This window comes from Balaenoptera musculus, chromosome 18 (genome assembly GCF_009873245.2).
Source record: "Balaenoptera musculus isolate JJ_BM4_2016_0621 chromosome 18, mBalMus1.pri.v3, whole genome shotgun sequence".
NCBI lineage: Eukaryota > Metazoa > Chordata > Mammalia > Artiodactyla > Balaenopteridae > Balaenoptera > Balaenoptera musculus.
This window is the reverse complement of record NC_045802.1, coordinates 66,574,774-66,600,826: the sequence shown is the minus strand read 5'-3', so window position 1 is coordinate 66,600,826 and position 26,053 is coordinate 66,574,774. Positions and strand designations below refer to the sequence as shown.

Sequence of the window (26,053 nt, the reverse complement as noted above, 5' to 3'; positions counted from 1 at the left end):
ATCGTTTCTAGTGCCACGTAAAAACATTAAACTAGAATGAGACTGTCTGATGATAAAATATTTTAAGTTGAGAAAGTGTGATGCAGGATTTGCCATATATGCTTTGATTCAAAATAAATGTGTTCTAGATATGGGTACACCTAGATTTTAGGGTAAAAGTTACAAGTAGAGCAATTGGTCAGCAGATCCAAATATTAACTGCTTATAAACTATTTAAAATAAAAATAATGCAACTGAATCAAAATGTGATTAAAATATAGGGTAAGTGACATTGGCTTTTTTAAAAGCTAACTGACTAATGAATGAACTAAAGAAATCATCTAGAGCTCTAAACAGTTTTCATATAAGCAACACCACTGCCTCAAAAACCACGACATTTTACATTTGAATCCACAGATGAGTATCCCAGATTGATTAACTTCAACCGATCAACAAGAGGAACAGATATGAGAGAGATGACGCCTTCCCCGAGAGCTCTGAGAAGAACCATAGTCACGTTTTTCTAGAATGAAAAGCTAGTGGTTTTCTGTCCTAGACCTTAGAACGTATCTCTTCTCTTGTCCCTCTTTCAAAAGACAACTCAATCAAAAGACAATTTCAAATTTTAAAAATCAAGGCAGCATACCATTTTAAAGAAAAAAAAATCTCAGCCTGTCTTCTGAGGGCTTTTGTATTATTAACATATAGCCAGGATTCAGGTGCCTGTTCCTTCTAATATTGTTGAACATAAAGAAACGAGTAAAGCAGACTGCAGTCTTTAATGAATCCTCTTTTTGAAGAAACATGGTGGGCAATCTTAGAGCTCTCTTCATGTCTTCGTTAAAAGCTTCAATATAATTATTCTCATTAATATCATCAGCTGTCATTTACACAGAATTTTATACAGTGAATAAAGTGCTTCCAGCATGCACTATCTCATTAAATTTCAGATGTGGACAATAGGTACTCAAAGTGTTGGTCTGGAGATTGTCAGCCTGCACAATAAGGAAGATTTCCAATTACTAGTTTCATTATTTAGGCTACTCAACACTTTCTTCCCCAGATTACCGGTAGCAATCTCATTGTGGCCCCATAAGTGATTCAGATTCATGATTGCTCCTGTGCTATTTACAGAACAGCAATAAGTATATTAAGAAAATCTACTGGCTTTGCGATAAAGCTGACGGTAACCAGCTCATAAAGTTGATATCTGTGTCCTTCAGCAGGAAGGAAAAATCCCGTCTGGGGGAGCCTGTCCTGTGGTGTGGTTCGGTACAATAGCTCTCTTTTTCTTTACAGGGTCAAAAATTCGGCAAAAGAAATTAATAAAAAGCCTTCTCAGAGAAGAAAAAAAAAAAAGCCTCTCTCCCTACCACCAAAGCCGCTGCCCCCTCCCACCAAAAGACAGAGGCAGTGAATTTTAGAAACAGGAGTTTATTCACAGTGCTTAACTAACAGCAGACTTCTTCTGGATTAGGACTGCAATTTACATACTGTATAAAATGTCAGGATGATATTCTAGTTCCTTACACACGCTGCTGATTTTATTGTATTCTTTACATTCTTTATCCTCCTATAAAAATTTCCCCTTTCTAGGTTTAGATAATTTTCTAACACAAAGAGGCATTCACGTTTTCTTTTTGAAATAAAAAGGCAAAGTGGTTTGCGATAAACATTTGAAGTTCAATAGGGCATTAGCCCACAAATATAGATGTATATATATGAATATGTGTATGTATATGGAGAGAGAAATAATAGTAACCAACATTTACTGAGGGCTCTCAAAATGCTAAAGTTATAAAACTCTTATTAGCCAACACATTAAAACATCACTGCTAAAGTCCTGTTTAAAAGTTAGGATGGGTGGGTATGTTTAGATTCTGAACGCCAAACAGAAATTTCAGCCAGCTTTAGAGGCTGGCTCCAATTTAAGCTGCACATTGAACTAACAGTCTAAATGTTCTAAACGTCACTTTTCTTATCTATAAAATGAGGCAGTATTATGAAGCTCTCAGGGCAGTGAGGAACATTAAATTAGAAAAAAAATGTTAACATTTTGAAAGTAATTGTCAAAGTGCCTAGAACATAGCAGGAGCTTTAAAAGAGTTAGTTCCTTGCCTCTGTTCTATTCATTATGTTACTTAACCTAGAAATGAAAGAAAATCGTGCTGCGCTGTGGACCGGGCCCTGAGTTTCCGATTTGTTTTAGTGGAGGGAAATAAGCACTTGTTCACTTTCTTTCAAAAACTGCAAGAGTAACGACTACAAATTAAACTATAACAAAATATCAGAATGTCATTTCAAAGGGCTCATTCCTGTGTTAACTGCTCCCCACCCTACCCCTAATATCACATTCAGGAGAAAGGAGCGAAAGAAGAGTTGCAGAATAATTCTGTTTCCTCAAACTTCGTAAAAATAAAAATGCATTTTACAGAGCTACATTTAGTAAATGCAACTTGATTTTCTTAGAGTTTCAGTGAGTTAGGGTAGTTCAGTGGCTACCACCCTTGCAGAAAGAACCTTCGATGGCTGGATTTTGGAGACACACAGAAACTGTGTCACCTGCAGCATGGAAGCTACTACCGTTTTGCGGTCTGTTCCGGAGCTGACTGTTGTGAGAATTCCAACTTTCTAGCACTTCGGAAGGGCCTACGCCAGGCTAGCAAATGGATGTCACTCAGGTTCCTTTCGGCCACCTTTCCCATCCCCAGCAGGCATGACCAATGGATCCCCGTGCTCTTCCCCTGTGGATCTACACTCGGCACTCAAAAATTTCTCAAAACGAGTTTCTAGGCACGCAGCCACCACCAACTGATTAGAGTGCCCTTGTGAGTTGAAACCACCCCAAGACTAGGCTAAAGGTTACCTTTGAACTACTTATGAAAAATGGGGGCAGAGGGTGCGTGCTTGCTGAATAAATTAACTGTCTTAACGTAATTCTAATGGGAATATTTACCCTACTTAGGAGACCAAACTTCTCAGGCATTTCATTACCATTCATTTAGATATAAATACCTGTAATACTACTTATAAATCATTCTTATCTCTTCATTAATAAGAGCTTCTTAAGAGCCATTATGAGATAAAATAGTCTTGGCCAGTTCACATTGCTGTATGTCGCTGTAATGAATAAAAGGGTCCATCTTTATGAATAGTCTATAATTCAGGCTCTTCCATAATTAGACTGAAATGAAGTTTTATTATATTTCAATTTCATTTTCTATAGTAGTGGATAAATGTAAGCCTACCCCAGCGCAGACCTGGGGTGTCTTTCACCCAGATAAGCCTCTGTTTTTATGAGCAGTGTAAAGATGTACCGAGAGCTGATTTCTTCAAAACAAGCACTGTGAAACAAATGTCTGATTCTTTGGCCAGTGTGCATTAGTGGCAAAACAAACAGGCCATTATATCTGTGGCAAAGAATGAGATTGCAAAGTCAATGAGGAACAAGGCACATTATCAGCTGGTCTACATTGTAAAACAAAAGGCACAAAAGCGCTGTTAATACATGAAAAAGCCAAAGTTTCACGGTTCTCAGTGAACTTCAATGGTTGGTGGGATCATCCTGAATTTAAGTTGACTTGTCTCTATTTAGTTTCCATATTTTCCTTACCAGAGGACACGTTTCCCTTTCTGATCATGATCTACTCAGCAGTATTATTGGGTACTGGCCTCTTTTTCTCTCTGTATCTCTCAATTTGTTGCCCTTAAAATTATAGCCTGTGTTTATTCAGGACAGCTAAAAAAAAGTCAACATGTTTGAAACGCAAGCAAACAAGTTCACTGCAAATATTTTCATGAGTGCAGGTTTTTCTTTGGGCATGTGGTAATATTTGAAATAAATTAAACACAACTAAAGAATCACATTGGAATTTTGCAAGCATTTCCATGACCTAACCCTGTAATGCTAATGCCTTTAAACTATGAGGAATTTTGAAACCGCCATTATCCAATGTCATGTGAGACGAATTTTTTTTTTTTTTTATTTCGTCATTTTTAGCCAGCGGGGAGGGCAGGAGACGGTCCACGCTGTGGCCAAAAAGAAGGGTGCGGTTCCTTTTCTTGCCTTTTTGATGGTGTGGGAGACGGTGGTGTAGGGAGAACAAGCAGGAATCTGCAGAGAAGTTTTACTTTGACCCTTTTCCCCTGATGTTTCTGATGAATGATAACAAAACAAGATCTAGGCTGGAGGACAAAAATCTCCCTAAATATCTAGCCCTATCCATGCTGAATAAAATAGTCTTGTTTCCGTGCATCTACATTATGCTATCTGCTGCCATATTAACTCTTAATTCATGTGTTTTTCCCTTGAAGGGTAGGAGGAAAGAGGCAAAAAAAAAAAAAAAAAATCTAACTGCCTAGTAGTTTTAGTTTATAGATGAGACTTGATAAGCCTCAGAAGCCACTAATTAGAAAGAGCATGCTAATTAGGAGATTGGGACAGCCTTCTCCCCTTTCTTTGCTGGCTGTCATTTGGTGCATCCTACAAGGTCCCCGATCAAATGTCCCTTCTTGGAAAGTCATTCCCTAACCTGTCCCCCATCCGCACTGCCCCAGAGAGCCACTCTCACTCTCCCTGACCACTGTGACCCCCTCTCATGTCCTTGAAGTTGACCTTGTTGTTGTTGAGCCTGGCTTGAATATGAGCCAACTGAGCCCAGGTGCCAGGCTAACCCTTCTTTCTAGCTCAGCACCCAGAACAGCGTGTGGGTACTCACCTAGGCTCTGTTGACAGATTGACTGACCAAATAAATAAATGATCCAAGAGCAGTTCCTCAGAAAATTTAAGGGCCTTAATTTTCCATCCTCCAGAGTGAACTGAAAATCGATTTACCTAAGCTGCAGTGAAACTTGATGTGTCCAAGGAGCACTGTCTTGTGATCAACTTTCTCTCCTACATCCACTGTCCACGCCTGCTACTGGCCACTGCTGCAGACAGTCACGTGGGGGAGGATGGAGGAGGGGAGGATCGGGGTGGTGACACTCTGAGCTTGTGCCTAAGCTCTGGGGGTCGAGGCGGAAGCGGATGGAGACTCCACCACAGGAGCGCATCCATTCAGGCAGGGGGAGGGGGGCAGGCCGTGTGTTGGGTGTGGAGCCCTTAGTCTTAGACTAAGAAGACTTAGTCTTCTCTCATTTCTCCTTCCACCAGCACCCCTTCAGAGGATGACGTCAGTGGAAAATGACTCCATAATACATGCCACTTACAGTAGCATCCCCACAGACCCAAGCTTAACTGTACTCAAGCTGTCAATCAAATAACACAAAGGTGAAAAAAAAATAACAAGTTCTGCTCATTCCATGCTTTTTTAACAACTCTTAGGTGCCCCACCCCAGGGGCTCCAGGGGCCAGGGAAATTCCTGTTTCTTATTATGTTTACTGGAATGAATGATCCTCTTCTAGACCTTAAAGTCCTTGGGAACTGGGAATGTCCTATACGTTTCTATGTTCCCTGCGGGGCCCGGGACAAGCACCAGGCAGGCACCAGGCTGTATCCTGCAAAATCAAAAGCTCATGGTCAGGATTGTATTTTGGGTAGAAGACGGCAGGAAGCAAGCCTGTTGATGCTACTATTGTCTAACTGAGGGGCGTGGATGTAAAATCCCTCTGAGCTGATCAAGGGGCCTCATCCTGGTTGGCCTGACCCACCGCAGGGAGCCAACAAGGGCCCTGTAGAGAGGTGGCCCCGCAGGGGACGGGCTATGTCTCAGATGGCTGATGGAGCCTGAAGAATGAAGGAACTCTACCCATGTGCCTGCTCCCTGCTTTTTCCAATCTCCAAACACCCCGAAGCACAAGGAGGGGCATAAGAAAATGCCTTTTAGGTTTCCAAGGACACTTTTTGTAATCGAAGTCTCTGGAGGTCCAGCAAAGTGGGTGGTTTTGCTAAAGTCCTACCCATTTCACTGCAGCCAACCCTGGGTTGAGAAAGACACCTTCTCCAGGTTGTGGGAACGCAGGCCTTTCCTTGTAGGTTCAGCAGGCATCGGAAGCGTCCTGAATCAGGCAATTTCCTTTCTGTGGAGCCCCATGTGTGTGCACAATAAGAGCTCATTTCCTCCTATTGGCTTTTGTTTAAATGGTTGCCTTTGATATGGGATGTGTTCCGCTCTCCTTCGAAATTATCTAAATCCAGGCATCCTTCTCAACTCAGGAGCCACTCCAGTTGGAGTCAGGCCCAATTGGTTTAACTCTAATGGCCTTTCCCTCCCTCCTGCCTTAGATTAAGCAGTTAAGTGCCTGGGGCCCTTAATCCAAACAGAGTTACAGTTAGGGTTCTCCATTGTGTTCGTGTGTGTGTGTGTGTGTGTGTGTGTGTGTGTGTGTATTTTCAAGATATGCATGCACGTGTATGTCTTAACACCTCAGTGCAATTGCTAGCTACCAATCCTCTTCTTTTTGCTTGCTTTCTATAGCATCTGCGGACAGGCACACAGTTGGGTTTTAATCAGTACATTCTGAATGGAGGGAATGAGTCTTTTGAAAATGATTCACAATGAATTTGAAGATTTGCAGATAGACCGAGCTGAAACTAAGACTTTTCTATCCCAGAGTATCATAAATTTCTCTTTGCACTCCAACCCCTGTTTTTGAATTTCTTTTTCACTTTTCTGTTATTTCTCCCTGTGTGTTGATCAAATGGACTCTGTACCACACTTCTTTCCTTCTGTTTGTGTGTGACCCAGATCTCATGACCTGGAGCACCAGCAAGCCTCTAACTTGTGAAGATACTTCTGCTGTTGATGGCTTTGCAGTGGGGGAAAAAAAAAAAGGACATGTGACATTGAGCCTTCCAACACAGGCAACTGCGTTACTACATCCAGGAAGGAAGGAGCGCGTGGTTGCAGGAAACACCTTGGAGCAGTCCTTGCTTATTTATTCTCTAAGCAACAAAGAGTCAACCTTTCCTCAGGGACCAGAGGGCCAGAATGGACTGGCAGATGTCAGGAGTGTATCTGGGCCTCAGAGGAAATTCATTCATTCATTCATTCATTCATTCATTCATTTCCAAAAGTTGAAGTTCAGGAATTTAGTCTCCACATGAGCCAGTTACCATCTGCTTCAACGACCTAAAAGCAGCCTGAGTGGGGACAGAATCAACCTTATCTTTGCCAAAACAGCTCAAGGCACGGGCAGTCACAGAGCTGGGCTAAGGGCTCCACTTTCACACACACGCTGTATGAAACTTCTTGCGAGTGGCTCAGTCCTCCTGTTTTCAAAAGCAACAGCATTCCTTCAGTCTAGGGTAACATGCTCCAGTGTCTTACCATCCTTACCAAATACAAGCCTTCCCCAAAGTCTGGTATAGCATTATTTTGTAAACTATAAAGGCTTCTTGCATTTTGCTGAGAAAACAGTGCAGTCTGTGAGTGATAACAAGACTTTAAGAAACTGCAGAAATAGTCATGGTGAAGCCCCTACCCTTTCTGGAATTGTTTGGAGGGTATGTAGCAGTCACTGGGGATTAGTCCTCAGTAGTTTCATGTTCACCCAGAGAAAGATACCCAAATATTCTGTATTGAGTGTTTACTCTGTGCCATAGAGAAAGTTCTTTATACGGGTAATCTCATGCAATCCTAACCATCACCCCGAGAAGTGAGTATTACTATCCTCATTTTAAAGATGAGAAAACTGAGATTCAAATACATTTTGTAATTTGCCTGAAGTTGTGCATCTAGTCTGCGGCCCAGCCAGAATCTGAATGCAGGGTTTGAATTTGACCTGAATGCAGGTCTCTTAACCTCTGTGCCAGGAGGTCTGTTAGTCATTTGTGTTCAAATCACTCTGTGGTTTTACAGTAAATGTAGATTCCTGGGCCCTACCCCAGACGTCCCAAGTCAGAATCTCAGAGGCTGAGGCCTAGGAATCTGTCATCTGTTTTATTTTTTTAACAAGCTTCCCAAGAGTTTGTGCAGCCAATGAAACCAGGGTTTGGAGTAACTGGTAAGGGCTTTTGAAATGGGTTCAGAAAGAAAACACAACTTCTTTCTTCTCCTGAGGTTAGAGTTGGGTGGGGCAGCGAATGTAGTACAGACATACGACCTTGTCCCAGTGGCTACAAGAGCTCACTGTGGCCTGGACTTCGGGCATGTTTATTTTTTACTTAGTTTTCAAGTGGCCCCCAAGCGCGAATAAATAGGCCAATCCGTTTTGTGAGATGTGCTGTACATTTTGTGCAGCTAAGCATAATCAGAAGTATCTGTCCTACTGCAACTAAGCAACTAAAACTTATTTTCAAAGTTAGGGCACTCCGGATAACTCCCCAGTTGATGCATTTCACCCTTCGTCTCTCTCTGCCTGTTGCCTTCATCAGCAAAACTTCTTCTGTGAAGTTTCAGTGAAAAAAGAGCCCTAGCTGAAGGGGTCAAGGTTTAGCTGGCCCCTCTCCAGTACTAAACGACAACTTCATACAAATGTGCACAATCTCTGGGGGGAAATGCATTCTCTCTGTGTCTGTGATAGAAACTTCTGGGTGTATTTGGGTGGATGATGGACTACGTATTTCTGTAAGCATGACTCGTGGCTAATAATCATCTCTAGAAAGGCCTGCCTCAATTATAAAATACTTTAATCATTCAATTGTGTCCCACAAACATTTATCGAACACCTACTTCTTACTGGACATTGGTTCAAGTTTAAATTGCATGAGGATTACTAAAATAAGGAGCTTTAAAAACATTCCACACGCGATATCTCTATTGACAGATTGTTATTTCAGAAAAGGGTGCTAGGCCCACGGATTCTCTTTTTGCTGAACCCAGTGAGATGAAGGAAAAAGCTAAGGAGAATGAGTAAATAACAAAGCAACAACCAAATAACATTGGTATAGCACTTTAGAAAGAAGTGGCAGTCATTGCATTTTAGTTAAGCCTGCAGTGATGCAAAGCTCATCTTTAATTAATAATTGGGGATCGATGCAGTATATTGGCCTCACCCCACGATGGTTATTTTGAATAGAGCAGGATTCATTTCAAGGCAAAGGCCTCTCGGAGTCTCCCTGGAGAAGCATTTAGACCTCAACTTACACCTTCCTTCAAATATGTCTGACGTTTTCCCCCTTTCCTGTTACAGCAGAATCAGACCTGTTCCCTGCAGATTTTCACAAACGATTTCTCCCTGGTGGGCTCAGCCCATCTATCCCCTGCAGCCTCCTCGGGCTTCAAGCAGCGCCAGGTGCCAACAGCCAACCCAGCCCACCTTCCGACAAACCTACACAGTCTTATCTTAACCCCGCTTCTCCTCCACTTACTTCATCTCTCCTTTGATTGCTCTAAATACCCCACACCCCCTCCCTGAAGATTTTGGCTTTCCACTCTCCTGGGACCTGGCTGCCCAGTCACCACTCTCTGGCATTATTTTCCATTATCACCTGGTTTTAGGAAACCGTAATACACATTCATACTGTACCACTGATCGGTGTTATTTCTAGGACATAGTAAGTCCCCTACACACGAACCTTCAAGTTGCGAACTTTCAGAGATGCAAACGTGCGTGCCATCAACGTCAGGCGTGAGTGAAATTGCAGCTTGCCCTCCGTCTGCTATTGCTGACGATCCTTCAGCTCTACCATCTCCCACCAACTCTCCCTCCTCCAGTCAGTAACTCTTCTTGCCTGTTCACTCGATGCCAGCCCCTGGATGCCAGCTGTTGTACTGTACTACTGTACTTTTCAAGGTACTGTACTGTAAGATTAAAGCGTTTTCTTTATTTTTTGTGTTTGTTTGTTTTTTATGTATTATTCGTGTGAAAAGTATTATAAACCTATTACAGTACAGTACTATATAGCCAATCGTGTTAGTTGGGTACCCAGGCTAACTTTGTTGGACTTACGAATGTGCTCTCGGAACGGAGCTCGTTCATGTGTAGGGGACTTACTGTAGTGAATAGACTGATCTCTTCTCACAGACCCAAAGGCAAGGGGAGACGCCCTGAGGACCACACACCTGTTCCAAGGAGCACCTGCCCTCTGAAATGCTCTTGACGTTGGATTTCTTTGCCAGCGGGAGCGTGCCTAGGAAATCCCGTTAAATGTAAACCTTCCCCAAGCCTGTGCCACCGACCACTTTCTAGATCACACTTGCTTCCTTAGGGATCTCAGCTCCTTTTATGAGTGCAGATACCGCTCCTCTGTGGATGCATCCCAAATGTGCATTTAGCTCTGAACTCCACGGAAGCCACGACCTACACTTCCACGAGGACATTCCAACTTCACTTCAAGCTTCTGATGACCAGAACCAATCTGATTCCCTCCCCCACGCCTTCTGGGGAGCTTCTGTCACTGGCATCATGAATGTTCCTGCAACCTCACTTCATGGACTCCCCCCTTGTCCCTCGGCTTCCACAAGTCCTGCCCACGATCTTAGGACGCTGCCCCTGTACCGGTGCATCGCCTCCCGCGAAGTTGCATTGCCACTATTCCAGCTCATGCCTCCGTGACGCCTGGGTGCCTGTGTTTCTCGGCTCTAAACTGCGCTCACAGAATTATCTCCCTCAGGTAGTGTCTGACGCCATCACTCATCTGCTCACAAACATTTGGTGGCTCTCTGCTGCACTCTGAATAAAGTTCAAAATCTATAGCTTGGCATTCAGGGCCCTCCAAGCATTTTAGCTCCGCCCCTGCGAGTACTCCACGGACACCTGCACGGGTGCTCCCCAAGTGCATGCACCGCGGTCCTGCCCTTCCTTCACAGGCTGGGTCAGAGGCTGCCTCTTCCAGGAAGCCTTCCTTGCCTCACCCGGACAGCAGTTAACCTTCTGCAAAGGCACCTTACACCTCCCTTGTGGCACAGATTACCTTCACCGGGCGATTTATTTGTACATTTTATCTGTTATTCTAGAGCATAAATTCCATGAGAAAAAAGGAAATGAGGAAAACTGAAGACCTTGACCTTTCACACAGCATTCTTTTTCTCCACAAACTTTTCTGTCGCCAAGAAAACTTCACTAAGTAGAACACATTTGCTCTGGCCAAGCAGGTGAAGATAAAATTAACAATGATTCTGTCTCTCCCATGGACACTGGGGCTTTCACAGTGTGCAGGGCACTTCCGGTACCTTGTTTCACCAAATCGTCACAAAAATCCTGAGACGTGTCATGATGATCTTGATTTGTGCCAACCAGGAGATCAAAGTTCCAAGTGTCTTGGTAACTTTTGTTCATCCTAAGTAGGGGAGCCCAGGATTCAAATCCATGTCAACAATCCGCAAGCTGTGGCTTCTGGCCATCCTCAGCCACCCTATTTATCTTTTGAGACCTGCAGTCCCCCGAAAGGGCAAAGAGCACTGTCACCTGTGGTCTCCAGGGTGTCCCTTCCTCCCACTAGTCTTGACTGCCAAATAGGATTAAAAAAAAACCCAAAATCTTTTAAGCAAAACTTTCATGTGTATGTAAAACATAAAGACAGGGAGAGAAAAGTAGATGTTTTGTATACTGTGACCAAGTGGCCTTATTATTACTATCATGATTACCATCATCATTATCATCATTATTATTTAACACTGATGATTTCCTTTCAAGTTTGCATTTGAAGCATTAACTTCCACTGGCCCGGGGGTAGGACGTTATAGGGCTTCATGGTTCCTGTTATTAGTGGGAGTGGAGCCCCACTTCGGAAGCCCGGAAGTTTAGGAGAGAAACAGATAAGGTGGGGAGACGTGAGTGGAAATAAAAGAAGGAAACAGGGGGTACCTTCCGACTAGTTCTCCGTTTATCTGATAACAGGCAGTACCCGGCGGCCAGCTACATTAAAAATTTTTTCCTTACAGGCAGGAAAGACTAAAAGACGTAGCCCGTTATCCTAAGTGCTCAGCTCGCTGGATTCCACCAAGTGAACCCAGTGGGTAACCCGCACCCAGACTGAGAGGTCACGTCTTAGCAGGACCCTGGCTGGCCCTCCGGCGTCTCTCTGGGTCATAACCTCCCTTTCCTCAAAGGCTGAGCCCTCTCCTTAGCCAGCCACTACGTCTAACTAGCTGGCTCCAGTTGAAGTTAACCCTTTGACTGTTCTGGCCAGAACAGCGTGTGTTTTTTGAGAAGACGACTTTTCTGGCAGCAATTGCCATTTCAAAGCGGGAAAAAAAAAAAAAAGTGTGTGTGAGGGAGTAGTTTTGTGTGTAGGAGAAAAGTGTTTCTAATTTTCAATCCTGAAGATGTGAGGGGAAGAAGGGAGATGTGAAGGAGGGAAATAAGTCAGTAGACACAGCCTCGCTCCGCTTTCCCCATTAGAAGCTGGAAGCGTTCCAGCGACATGCCATTTCGAGAAAGGGAAGCAAACGGAATCGCCCTTCCCTACCTGCCTCAGCTTGGCTGGAGCAGGTCGGCTCCTCTTTCCCAAGCCTTCGGATATGGGCCTAGGTCTCTGATTATTATTTCATAGCACAGTGTTCACTGGAAGCCTGATACCGTACTGAACATATGGTTTTGATTTCTTTTTTTTTTTTTTTTTCAGTTTTGAACCAGAGAGCAAGATGGAGAGTGTCACAACCCTAACTCCAGGATTTGCTGGTCCTGCCAAACTGTAAGGCAAAACTAACTCCAGATCGATGCCCGTCCTGCTGTAGCAGCTGCGGTGGGTCGGGGCGGGGGGGACACACTGAGGACCGGGGGCTAAAACACGGCAGCACTGACCCCGGACTGCTGACCTGACAAAGCACGCAGGCCGTGTCCGAGCTTCTCCGTTACTTTCTGCACTCATTCTCAAGCTGGAAGGAAGGGATCAGAACATCAAATAAAAATCCACAGCCGCAGAACAATTAACTCAGGACGCAGCATGTATCTGGCTAAGGGGACGATTATTAACTCGGGGATCCACAGTGTTTGAACCGCAACTTTCTCCAACTTCACCTCTCGTGTTGTCATCCCGGCAGTGTTTCCCAAAATCATCACTCCTCTCAATTATTTTTTCTGATCAATTATTTAGTGTGGTCTGGGTTATACGACATCAGTTTTACCCTGAGGGGGAAAAAGTTTCTTGCTCCCTAGTGGTCAGCTGGAAAATTTGTAGGTTTAATTAAAAAGGCAAATTTTCAACAAGGCAAAGAGTGCTGGCTGGGTTTAGAGGACATTCGTGAAACTAGCACTAAAGAAAAAAAAAAACAAAACGGCAGTGTTGTGATAGAGTAGGGGGGCCTGGGGACCTTCACGTTAATTATCAACCTGGGAATTTTCCTAAGAAAAAGTGGAGGGCTTATCTCAACTCAAGTTTTAAAGCCTTAGAACAGGCTTTCTCTAGATGAAACCTGGCCAGCTAGTCGGGAAATGGTTTACCAGCCTTCCCTCCCTCCCTTTGTTTGCTCAGGGAGGCCCTGAGTAGGCCCGGGCAGAACTGAGGGAGAAAATCCTTCCTGGTTTCTCCCACTCAGAGGAAGGAGGGCAGGTTAGTGCAGCCTGCTGTTGACTGGAGTTGGGATTAATTAGTTCCTTCGGTGACCTTGGCATCTACTGATGGCAGAGTGTCTCTAAGCTGCTGAGGACTGTGCTGAGAGCCGCAGAGAAGCTCTGGAAGACTCGGAGCTACTGCTAAAACGATTGCCCTTTTGTCGTGCATAAGACAAACGCAACAAAACAAAAGAAAACCCAAAGCACGTACTTTACCTCTGAAAACTGCCTTAATGTGGTATTCAAATTGTGTGAACATTATCATTTATCTATCTTTCTATCATCTATCTATCAATCAATCTACATCTGTGTATATATACTAATCTATATAGCTATCTATTTGTGTATACATTTATATCTTTATCTACCTATCTCTATCTGTATATATAAATATTAATCTGTATCTCTAACCATCTATCTATACAGTAATCTAAATCTATATCTATCTATAGGTGTATCTTTATTAATCTCTATGTGAGTGTATTATATAGATACATATATATTAATCTATATCTATTTATCTCTTATCTATCTCCCATCTATCCATCTATCTATCCATCTATCTATCCATCTACCTATCTATCTATCCATCTATCTATCTATCGGTGGTTTTGCAAGTCAATGCCCAGGAACTTGCCAGGCATTTCCAGAGGTGCCTAGAGCCTATTGTTGGAACGGAAGACAATTTTCAACCCTTCTGTGCAGTTGGGGAAGCTGTCTGTCCCTCCCCCCCTTCACCTCCATCCATCACCTTTTCCCCACTGTGCTCAGGCCTGAACAGAGCGGAGGGGAAATGGAGAGCCCACCCCCTTCTCTACCACAGCCGGTTCAAGGTTCAAGTATAATACCAATATGGGTCAGCAATGTGACAAAGCTGCCAGAAAAACTGAGTATCTTCGGTTGCATAGATAAAGTGTTCTTTGCTGAAAATAATAGGCAGTGCCAGCTGCTCCTATCAGAGGAAGCTTGTTTGCTCTCTTTAAGTATGTGAAGGGGCTCGTCTGCTGAAGGGGCATTTGACTTGCTTAGGGTCAATCCGAAGGCCTGAACAAGGGCTGAGCAGTGAGGGTCATGGGGAGTCACATCTCGTTTCAGCACAGGGAAGAATTGTATAACACAGTGTTACGGTTTGTGTGCATCATGGAGTCGTGATTGTCCGGCATATAGAGATGGATGAGCAGCAGATAGAGTCTGCTTGGCAGGACCGTGGCACAGGGTAGACGCGAATTGTGCCAGATAAGCCCGCCAATTCCTTCCATCTTGGGATTCCCTTCTGCTTTCCATCGTACCTTTGTGGGTTTTGTCAGTTGGGTGGCTCTCGGAGGGGCGATCGGAATCTGGTGGAGTGTGCAAAGCTCCTCTGCAGACCCCGATGTCTCCCCACAGCTCACCTTTCTGATACATGAGCACCCAGAGGAACAGAGACGCGGTGGGGGCAGCAGGTCACAGGAAGCAAAGAGTTAAAAAGGCCAAAGCTCTGCGTGGGTCCCAGCAGCCCCAGAGGCAGCTAGTCCCTTTGAGCCTGCCTCTTAATTGCAGCTTAGCTGCAGCAGGGAACTTTGAAGAAGAGAAACAGGGAAAATCTAGAGATAGGGTTTGTTTTGTTTCCTGAGGGCATGGTCTTTGTGGTGGCCGCCAGGAAGCTGATACTTTCGGGTTCAAATGATGGGCTTCCTAAGGGGGCAAATAAAGAGTCCCTTCTACCAGCTAAGAGTCGGGTGTGACTAGAACCCCAGAGACATGGGGCATCTGTGTGCCATGTAGTAGGGGTGCCAGGTACAGCCTTGGCAGAGAGAAGAGAACCCGGGGAAAGAGGTCATGGGTCAGCTCAGGAGCCGGCAGAGCAAGGGAGAAGGAGAGCCTGCAGCGCGAGGGTGGTCAGGAGATGCAGCCAGAGGGGAGGACCACGCGGCCCTGCCGGAGAACGGGTGACACGCGTGAGCGTAAACAGCCCTGCACGAGAACAGGGAAGTCGATAGCAAGGAAAAGGGATTTCTAAGTCCTCCTAGAGCGTAGCAAACCACAGCAGCACAAAGCGTCTCGCTTTCGCACAGGCCTCATAGCTGATAATGAGCGTGTTATCAATTGAAAGTATCTAGAAGACACCTCGGACGAGGTCTTTCTTTAAGCATCTTCCTGCACACCTAGACACACACACACAGACACACGCACACAGACACAAGGGAGATTCAGGAGTAAGGAAAAGGCCCACTAATCACAACAAATAATGAAGATGACGCTCTAGCTGTCCCTGGAGATTTCCCAGGTCCCTCTGTGAGGAGGAACTCTCGGCTAAAACTGAACTCATGCCTGCCCAGCCTGCCAGGAATTGCTTGTTTGTGTTCTATTTAACCGTTGAGTGAATTCTGCTAACAGTACGTGCAAATGAGAGAGAAGTTTTCCCGAAGCAAACCCCTTTTGTTGCTACCCCCAAGTAAGCACCGTTGCAAAAGGTCTGGGTGTTCGGAGACCTGCCAACTGGAGTTTCACCCCCTGCTCTGTGTCACTTGTTCATGTGTGACCTTGGCAAGGAACTCAGCCTCCCGAGACTTTATTTTCTTCGTAGAAAGGTTTAACTGAGTTGATGTACAGAAAGCTCTCGGCAGAGGGCTTGGCATATAGTAGACACTCAATAAATACTTGTTTCCTTTCAGTCCTAAAAGGTTATTGGTAAATTAAAAATGCATAAAAATACCGGTCGTCTGTGTGTGGGCTAAATGGGCATCTGGGCAGGGAAGACTTTCTCTAAATCTGGTTAGTGGGACTCCTGGTTCTAGGAAAGAGGGGGCCACATGCTGGACATACAGAAAAATGAAGCTCTGGAGGGCAGGGAAGACAGACGGACATGAAACAAGATCTAAGACTGTCCACAGTTTCACTGAAGCCACCACCTGAGCCAGCTGTCGTTTCTCTTAACGTCTTCACTCATAGCACGAGACTTTAAAACTGGCATGTTTAAACAAATGTGATTTTAATTGCACATAACACTTCCTCTACACTCTTCCTATTCTTTGGAGGGAATGAGGGGAGAATGGCAGTATCCTAAGGGAAACGCTGGGTTTGTCAGAGTTCCCCGAAGTAACCCGCTGAGGCTGTCAGACTCGCAGGCTCCAGCTCCGACCACTGTCTAGAGGGAAAAGTCTATGGCTGATTTTGAACACATATATTTGGTAGGAAAAAATATCTCTGGAGCAGACGTGGCAACAGACACACTAGCCTTCCCTGGAGGCAGTGAGCACGTCTTTTTGGGAATTGGTGAGAGTCTGCGTCCACAGAGAAGACGGCCATCGCGGGCACGGGGCGCCATCCACAGACCCGCTGCTGTGGCCACGGAGCTGCTGGAAACTGCTGGAAGGCCCACCTTCGTGGCCTCGACCACAGCAGCTTCGGTGCAAGGCTTGCAGGATAAGTCGGCTCGACCTCTGCTCCACTCTTGAGCCCGGGAAGCCTGGAAAGGCCTCCTGGATGGAGGAAGCAGGTCCTGGCCCTCAGCCCTACAGAGCCTCCTTTAAAATCATCTCAGACCCGGAGACCCACCGCCGTCTACGTTTACGCCAGCAAAGCCTCCAGGGCAAGCAGCAAGCATCATCTTCGTCCGGGAGGAATGCAGAATCTCGGACCCCGCTCCAGATCTACCGAATCAAGACTCTACAGTTTTAGTTCGATCCCCAATGGTCTGCTGTACACACGCACGTTTGAGGAGTGCTGTTCTGGCTTGCTCACTAGAGGCGTGAGGGTACTTTCTCATTTCCTTCAAAGTAGTCCTTACAGCTGGGTTCAGCTGAGACCTGCTAGAGCCAGCAACGAGTGAACCCTAGGTCTCTGACAACGGGTGGCCTAGTGTCCAGCAATATCTCCAGTCACTCTGGAATGACTGTCCTAACCACTTGTACCCTCAAAATGCATATTTTGAGATACAGATGGATACATCTTGATAATTGTTGGTTTTAAATGCTTTCTTTTGGTTATTAGTGAAGATTTACTTTTTAAATAGTCAAGTTTCTATATCTGTATCTACATGAAAGATCCAGGCAGGAGGTTCTCCTTATCCGCCGATACTCTGTGGCTGTCACCATGGCAGGGAGCTGGTATTTGCCCCCACGAGGACCACGGACTGAGCGCTCACGTCAGAGAGGGTAAGCCCCGGCGGAACGACGCGGCACGGGAGCCACGGAGGCTGTGGTATGCTGCCCAGCAGTCTTGGTTACTTAGTTTTTGATTGACAGTTTTGCTCCTTTGTGGGTATTTGTTTTCCTGATTCTTTGCTAGCTCTTAGTCTCTTCTGGGCCCAGGCAGTCTTCCCCAAGGCTCATCCTTGGTCATCTCCCTGTCTCCATTTATGTTCCCTTCTTCTTGGAGGCAATGAGAACTCCTGGCCTCAACAATGGCTTCAACACAGGTGTGTCTCAGTTTACATTTGCAGCCTGGTGCCTCAGCTGTTCTCCATTTCATGTTGTCACATGTCTACGGATGACCCACTTGGATGTCCCATCGTTAGCTAAAACACCTTTACCAGAACTCAAAACTCAAAACTCATCCTCAATCCCTCCCCTGACCCCATTCCCATGATGGGCCCCTTGTTCCATCTACCCCCATTTTCTGTTAGGGTCCCACAGATATTTCTCCTGCTAGAAACTCCAATGTCATTTTGGCTCTTCTGAGCTCTCACTAGCCTCTATTATTTTTCCTTCAAGACATCTTTTAGATTTGCCCTTTCTCCTCTATCCTCACACGGCCATTCTAAGGCAACTCCTACCCACACGATGCCTGAAATATCGCAAAAGTTTTCCGGCCAGTGGCATCACTTGTTACAAATTTTCTAACCTCTAACCTGATCTCACAAGTTCAATTCAATCCTTATAAAGCATTAGACATGATGCTGTAGGTAACAAATTAAACTCTTGCACATGGCTCTTTAGTTCTTCCATATTCTCACTCCCCAACTCTGTCTAAACTTATTTCCACACTGAAAAAATGCTCATTTTCCAGCATTTAATCCCTATTCTTCAAAGTTCCACACTGGCCCCTACATTACATCATGCTGTTCCTCCCTTCTAGAGATAATCTTCCTTCCTCTATTTTTGACTATTGTCCTCTCCAAACTTTTTAGATCATATATCCCCATCAGAAAAATACTTTTGTGCAGGAACAACCATTATAAGGTTAGTTACTTATTTATAAATGTTATACTTGCATAACAATACTAATATGCTACATACGTTATCAAACATGTGAAAAGTGACATTTTAAAAGGACGGGTTAAATAACATATAAGATGTAAGTTCAACTATTTCCTTTCCTCACGGAGATGATGACCTTGCCCTAGGCTTGGGGTGTAAACATCCCATTGTAGAAACACTGATCTAGACAAAGTATATCCATAGAGAGCTAGAGGAAGTATCTCTTCCTCTTCGAAGCCTTATCTAGTACTCCAACCCAAAAGGAGTTCCACTTTCCTGAACTCCCAGAGCATTGAAAACTACAAGCAGTAAATCACTGACATAATATATACTTCACCAATACTTTTTAGTTGATTAGGTGAAGCTTGCATCTAGGATGCCTGAAATTGATAGATTTTTAAAAAATAATTCAATATCTTAATTAAAAACGTACTGTCTTCCCAAAATTGTTCTAGTCCACTATGCAACATCCATTGCAAGAAAACTCCAAGTCAGGCTGCAGTGTCATTTCATTTAAAGACTATTCGATCTCATTGAACATCATATGCACAGATTCCCACAGTTTTGAGGACCAGCTTTTCCGCTTTTTGGCTAGTGAGATTTTTAACACATTGCTTAACCTCACTCAAATTTGGTTTTTATTTAATTTATCAGATGGGGACAAATAGGGGACTTTGTGGCCATTAAAAGAGACGATAAGCATAAAACAGAAATGATATATGAAGTAAGATACTAGTGTTATTACACCCAGTATTTATGTATCATAATGTAAACTACATCTGAGATTTCTAAAATAATCGGCCTCCTACCTTCACCTTGAGCTTTCTTTCTGCAAATAAATTATTTTTATTTTCTCTATTTTATTTGCTCAGCTGAAAACATGGTGCTGCCTCCCTATAGGAGTTGGAGGTATGATCGGGCCTGAGTTTAAATCCTGGCTCTGCCAAATACCAGCTGTGGGATCACGGGTGTGTTCCGGAAACTTTCAGAACTTCTATTGGCCAGCATTAACTTTGCGGGGATAACAGTAACTTCATGAAGTTCTTTTAAGGTTCGAAATACACAAGATATGTGTGTAAAGCACCTAGTTTATAACACATGCCACTAAAATATTAATTTCTGCCCCGACCCCTTTAACAGGCTTAAGAGAACTCAATGAGGTGCTCTAATGGGCAAATGGACTACTTTGAATTTTGGGTTCATTGTTGACTATGGGTTTTCCCTGACCTGTGAGCCATTTACAACCATTTACGAATTTTATGTTCTAGAAGCACCTCCTTGCCAGTCATGGCCAGACTCACGTTGCTACTGTGTGCCTGGGTTGGGGCATGAAGCCAGTGTAGGTTTTGTCCCCTAATGACTTCTGAGCAGTCAGAGCTGGGAAAGCGAAGCCAACCAACTTCTCCTGCTCTGCTGCCGCATCCGGGACGCCTACTGTACCAGTTTTTAAGTGTACTTGTCCAAGAAAGCATCTGGGGACACGAGAAGGTGACACGCATACGTGTACCAGGAGCACCTGTGTCTCCTGGTTTTCTAAATTCAAATCCAACGCTGAAAAAAATCAATGAATAAAAGTTTTAAAAATCCGGTTCGTAACTCATCTCCGCCAGAAGCCTTACCTAGTACATCCTCACAGGCGTGCTCTAATTTTAGGCTCCCAGTTTTTAACCCTCTGTTTGAACTGTTAATTGAGACAAAGTCTGTGAAAGCCCTCTGTAGAGGGTAGGGAACTATACATATGCTAATTATCCTTCTGAAGGCATTTGTGTGCTGCGCTGCTCTTACCTTGTTCGTAAGTGTCTCGTTCCCCAGCTAGTGTGGATTGGAAACTGCTCAGGCCCAGGGACCTGCAGCATCTTCCATGCCTCCTGCCTCCTGCTGCTGTCTTCTGAGGTGGCACACTCCCCCAAAGCTCTTCTCTGGCAACCAGCTCACCTCGATGCTCCTAGACCTTAGAGCCTGCCCATCTGCCTGCCAGGACCCATCGCTGAAAGGAATTCTTGAGGCTCCCTTACACCCTCAGTCCCCTCTCCCAGCTCTTCCCAAACTGGGCTCCTTCCCTTGTGGCTTGTCTGTGCCCAGAGAACACACATTAATTTTGATGTTAGGGTGAAAAACAAAGCAAAACAAAAACTTTGTGTTTAAAAAGGGAAATATATATTTTTTTAAAGTAACTGCGCTTTTAAAAAAAAGGTGTGTGTGCGGGGGTGGAGTTTAACCCTCCAGGGTCAGGAATCAGGTTTCCTTGCTGGGATGGGGACGGTGAGATCTCAGCCACCCTGAGGCTCAGAAGTGTGGGAGAGGGTCTGGGATTTCCTTTTGTTGATTGATGGCTAAGATTTTTTTGGACGATGCACCCATATTCCCCAGTCATTTTGGGGCTGACTCTCAGCTTGCTGAGATGGGGGGAATGCTCTCAATAGCCCCATATTTTGGATTTGTGGGAGCAGCATTCTCATACGTCTGTTGCTGATCTTACATCATTATATGTTATTTAAACGGCATTATGCTGAGAAATATAGTAGAGGTGAAGAAATTACAGAGTTAAACTCAAAATTCCTTCTCTTATTCCTCCCCCAAACACCAAAACTGTCTCAAAGCTACAATTAACGTCTGATGGTTAACAATGTTAAATTAATGTTAGCCAATAAAGTTATTATTAAAGTCTTTGAAACTTACAATTCTGCATTGTTTCTTTCTGTCCTACATTTTGCACGTACTCAGAGTTAGCTATTAGGTAATTGACTTGTTCTAACCAAATGGCAAAAGCCAGGGGAACCAAGAGGTGTTTAATAAACACTTGTTGACTGATTGATGGAATGTACCGACCTAGGATCTCGGAGACAATGCAATCTTTGTCAGAGCACTAAGGTAAATCGGTGGGTCCACTTTTATTACCAAGCGTTTCTGCCATATTGAGGGGAGCAGGCCAGCCCAAAACTTATCCATCAGCACTGTGGCTCCGGCTCACAGAAGAAACCCTAGGGCCTTGACTTTCACACCTGTGTTCACTCTCAGCAACAGGGCGGGGACCAGCTTCAGCTCAACAAGGCTGAGCAACTGGAGGCATGGCCTGACGCAGACCAGCCATGACGCCACCTTGAGCTCCTTACTATGAATATTATCACAGCTGCAACTAACGGTTCGTGCACATTAAACAAAACAAAACAAAACAACAAAAACCAACTGAGCTGAGTAAAAATCTGGAGGAAAAAAAACAGTATTGCAACTAATTTACAAAGCCCAGCTAAGTCTTCCTGCATCATTCTTCTGCAATAAAGCAAAGCATGAAGTACCAAGTTCCTTGGTCCACCCGGCAGCGGACATCTGTGCCCATCTGGTTCCTTCCAGAAAGTATGCCTGGGCACATGACATCTTCACTTCTCTTCACAGCCACTTCCTCTCTTTCTTTGCTGGGCCTTCAGGTTGGGCCTCAGGCAGGTTTTATGAGAGGAGCTAAGTGTCCTGGCCCCTGTGCTGCTCTACCCCCGGGCTTCCGTGCTCACCTGGCCTGCCTTTGGACCTACAGCTTTCTCGTGACTTTGCTACGGGCTCACGTTGATGCCTCACACCTCCCTATCTTTCCATAACGCCCCTCGCCCCCCTGCGCACCTGCTCCCCAGAGATGCCAGCTTTCTCTGCCTGACACGGCAGTCACAACTGTTTCTGACCCACCAGCTCTCCTGTGCAGCTGTACCTGGAGCTACTCAAGACCCCAACCTATGTTTTCACAACCAACATATCCTGCAGGTGTCCCACCTCTTCGTTAATCAGAATCCTTTGCCACTTGCCACGTGGCCAGCCTCCTTCTATGTGGATAATATGTTTTGTCATCTTGGAAAACGTAAACAAATCAGTAGGCCTTCCCATTTTTTTTTTTTTCTTATTGACGTCTCGTTGACATACAATACCCAGCTTTTCTCGTTACCGGTAGGAAAGTGCAGGAAGAAAGGGAGAGAAAACGCATGCAAGCCTGAGCCTTATCAGTCTCCCATAAGGAAATCCCGCAGACTCAATATCTAAATCCTCTTCTCCCAATTCTTGCTTGGAAGCGTGAGTACCTGATCTTGAATCTCTGTGGCACTCCCCGAGCGGGATTGGCTGGTAGCCACGTGATATTGATTTGTTGTTTACCATAGCAACAGCAAATTAAAACAACTAGCAGGGAGAAGGCAGGCTGTTAACCAGTAACGCTACACGACCAGTAGATTTCACAAGCGTATTTTTCTCCTTTCCTCTCATTTTCTCTCTCATTCACTCCACTTGCACACATTTAATACCAAAGTCAAAGCAAAAATAGCCCTAAATGCTTTGGGCACTGCAAGGCCTGTGTCTGAAGGGTCTGGTTTGCACAGTTTCTAGTATATTGCACAAGATCAACGGAGAAAATGCACACAGCAATGCTCTGATTTCTTTGGAAATTGTATGCGTTGGTCTAAGGATAAATATCCCTAGAAAGTGTACATGAACATGAAGTAGGTTGAAGGGTTCTGTATATATGACTATATATCTTAACACCCTAAGGCATTTACCAGTTTCATTAATAGGGGGGTTTTATCCCTTTGTACTTTAACTAGCTCACTGTGTCAAGAGACAAACCACTTTTTTTTTTTTTTTTTTTGGATGCAAGGTCAAGATCTCTCAAAATGCTAGAAGTATGAAGGAAAGTGTGGCAAGTATTATTCAGTTCTATTAAGAGAGAGAAAAATGGAGATGGGTTCTTGCTCAAGGCTACACAACACAAGCAGTCCTAGAGAGGGTGCGAACTAGAACTGGGAACTCCCGAGAACTCCAAGCTGTTAGAACGGAAATTCTTTCTGAAAAGGCTCCTTATGAAAAACTAACCATCCCCTGATCGCGACGACCAAGGTTGCCACTTGTGACACGGGCTGAACAGCCTGCAGTACTGACTGGACTGCCCTTCCTGGGGTCCATCTGCACAAGGACACGGTGCTTTTTCTATCAGAGCGGCTGTTCCCACCATCGCGACCAGCCGCGAACTTGGTGGCATAACCTGGGCCCTAAAAAGTGGCTCTGGGGGAGCTGGGAACGGGGCCACGGGGACCGTCCGCCCAGGGGCAGTGCTGGGCTGCACTGAGGGGAAGTGGGACCAGAAGCAGAGCCGTGCCCCACTCCCTGCCGCTTCCAGGAGCGCAGCCAGGGTCCTGCACAAAAACCGCCCTGACCTGCCCGACATGAGGAAGCAGGTAGGAGAAGATGCCCTATTTCTGCTGGAGGTCGGCTTTGGGTTTAGAAAGGACGGGAATATGAAGACCTAACTCAAGACCTGCCAAGTCAGAGTTAGAACGTTCCTAGCCAGGACATAAAAAAATATTCCTCTCCACGAGCTTGAATAAAAGAACACACAGCAGAAATAGTTGGGAGATGACGTCAGAAGTTCTGGGCTAGTGTCCTGCACTTCTCCTTGAAAGTAAAAACAGTGGGTCTGGAAGAATCTACGTGGCATTGCCCTTATTTAAATGAGTACTTCTACGGCTTCTTACAAAACAGGCAAGCTAGCTGAAGAAACTTCATCTTATGTACAGGTTATAAGAACCTCTTTATCTTTTTACTTTATTATCCTCAAAATGCACATATGACTCAATTAACAAATATCTTTCCACTTAACCTTTGTCTTTTCAAAGGCCAGTGATGTTTCTTGAATAACATTCACGGTGGTGATGGTTAGGCAAGTCAGATTTTTTTTTCTTTGCTTCAGTGCTTGCTAACTATTCTAAAAATGTTACACATTTATTGTAAACATATGCTTCTGAGGCCTAACAAAAAAGCACAGTTTCCTCATGCCTGGCAGAAATTTAAAACGGAAAAGGGCAGAAAGAATTCTTTAACAAATATATCCTTTCCTTCTCTTGGGCCAAGTGTGTTAAAAATAAATCTTCTCCATCATTTCTCACTGCTGCTTCTCGGCAAGAAAGTTGATATGGTTCGGCACAGCGAAAACACAGCTTTAAAAGCTAGCCTGCCCTCATTAAATTATTCTGCTGGCTGTGTGTTCTCATTAAAGATGCATAAAGATCAGATAATTGCAGTAAGCGTTATTAACCCAGCTTTACTTTTGAATATAGTGGTTCCACTTTTAAGCTGGAAACAAAGGCTCAGACAGGCCAGAAAAAGAAATGTAAACATTGAACTACAGCATCGAAAACTTGTCAGAAAGCTACCTCTTGCTGGCTTGTTAAAAATGTGCTTTGGAAACTCAGTTAAAGCCGTGGCGTTGTGGAGCTAGGTAGGTCGCTAATTTCCAATAAGTAGACGTATTTTTTTGGCTAAACGTCCAACCGATAATTATTTACCATGAAGTTGTTTTCCTTTTTCTTAATTACGAGTCTGTTTTCAAATAACAGGATCAACGTAAACTTTATTTATTCGGGAGCTAACTACGACAGTATGAACATTTTCTAGAACAAGAAAATAAGAATGCTCCCAAGAATTCAAATGGTTTTTGTTGAGTAATCAGTGGATCTATTCTTTGAATAAAAACTCGTTTTATGCCTCACCCCAAACAGGCAGCATAGATTCACGCTTTGCCATTTCTCTTTCTCGAATCACAATGTTACGTAAAACTCCAGGGTCCCCCCTGCAAGTATTACATTTGAACTAGTGGAATCCGGTTTCCCTGGCTTCCCTAAGCAACATACACGGAATGCAGCATACTGCAGCAAACTCTTTAAACATTCAGGAAAAAAAAAAAAAAAAAAAAAAAAAAAGAAGGGGGGGGGGATGATTTCCCTACCTTGTTTAGCTCTGCCTCTCCTTTCCTTTTACAGTAACCCCAGGAACATCTGGCAAAATCAAGCGGCCGAGGCTTCTCCGCTGCATCATGAGGAAGAAATTTCCATGTAAATAGTTCTCATTCCCTGTTTATTGTACTCTGAGAGCCGTCTGCCGTATCTGGAAAATTTTGCCTTCAGATGATGAAGCAAAGACAGTCTAAACTCTGTTGCTGTAAGCTGCAGCCCTTCCTTCCGACAAATCCCTCCCAGCTGTGAGCAGCCAATCCCCAGCCAGTTCGTCAGCCCTACTCGTCTGAAACTGGCCCTAATAGGATGACTGACACAGCAACACAGCACTTGCAGTGTGTGAAAACAGTGCATCCATACTGATGAAAGAGGAATTTCCCTCTCAGAAGAAAGCAATCAGAGCACCAAGACAAAGTGGCACATAATTGGCAGAGCAGAGAGAGGGGTAGCTCCAGAAAACACCCTTTAAGACAGCCAGCCCAAAGCTTGTGGCTGCATTGTCAAAACTTTGGAAAATAGAAAACTGCAGATTTAGGAAAAATCCAGGTTGTACATGAAACTGAAGTCGTTACCCCATTGGACAAAGCATATATTTTTTTAAAAGGAAAACAATTCAATGTCTGCCATGGAAATTAATATACCTTACAAAACGTTTGCATATGATTTCCATTAGTGAGGAAGGACGTGTTAGCCCAAGTGCATAGTCAAAGTCAAAACACGCTTATATCCCTCACACAGTTTTCCTGTAGAACATC

The 26,053-nt window shown here is 44.4% G+C and overlaps 1 protein-coding gene across 8 annotated transcripts in view; it reads right to left on the bottom strand.

Moving 5' to 3' along the window:
• The window catches only part of MBNL2 (muscleblind like splicing regulator 2), a 158,317-nt gene extending 132,811 nt beyond the window's left edge, over positions 1-25,506 (bottom strand). For 5 of the 8 annotated variants that reach the window (XM_036831103.1, XM_036831102.1, XM_036831104.1 and 2 more), the window contains exon 1: positions 25,292-25,505. The gene's annotated coding sequence lies outside the window, so the exon portion shown is untranslated. Of the gene's footprint in view, positions 1-25,291 lie in introns of all 8 variants that reach the window. The other 3 variants (XM_036831100.1, XM_036831099.1, XM_036831106.1) reach the window with 2 other exon arrangements.
• Positions 25,507-26,053: the final 547 nt, after the last annotated feature.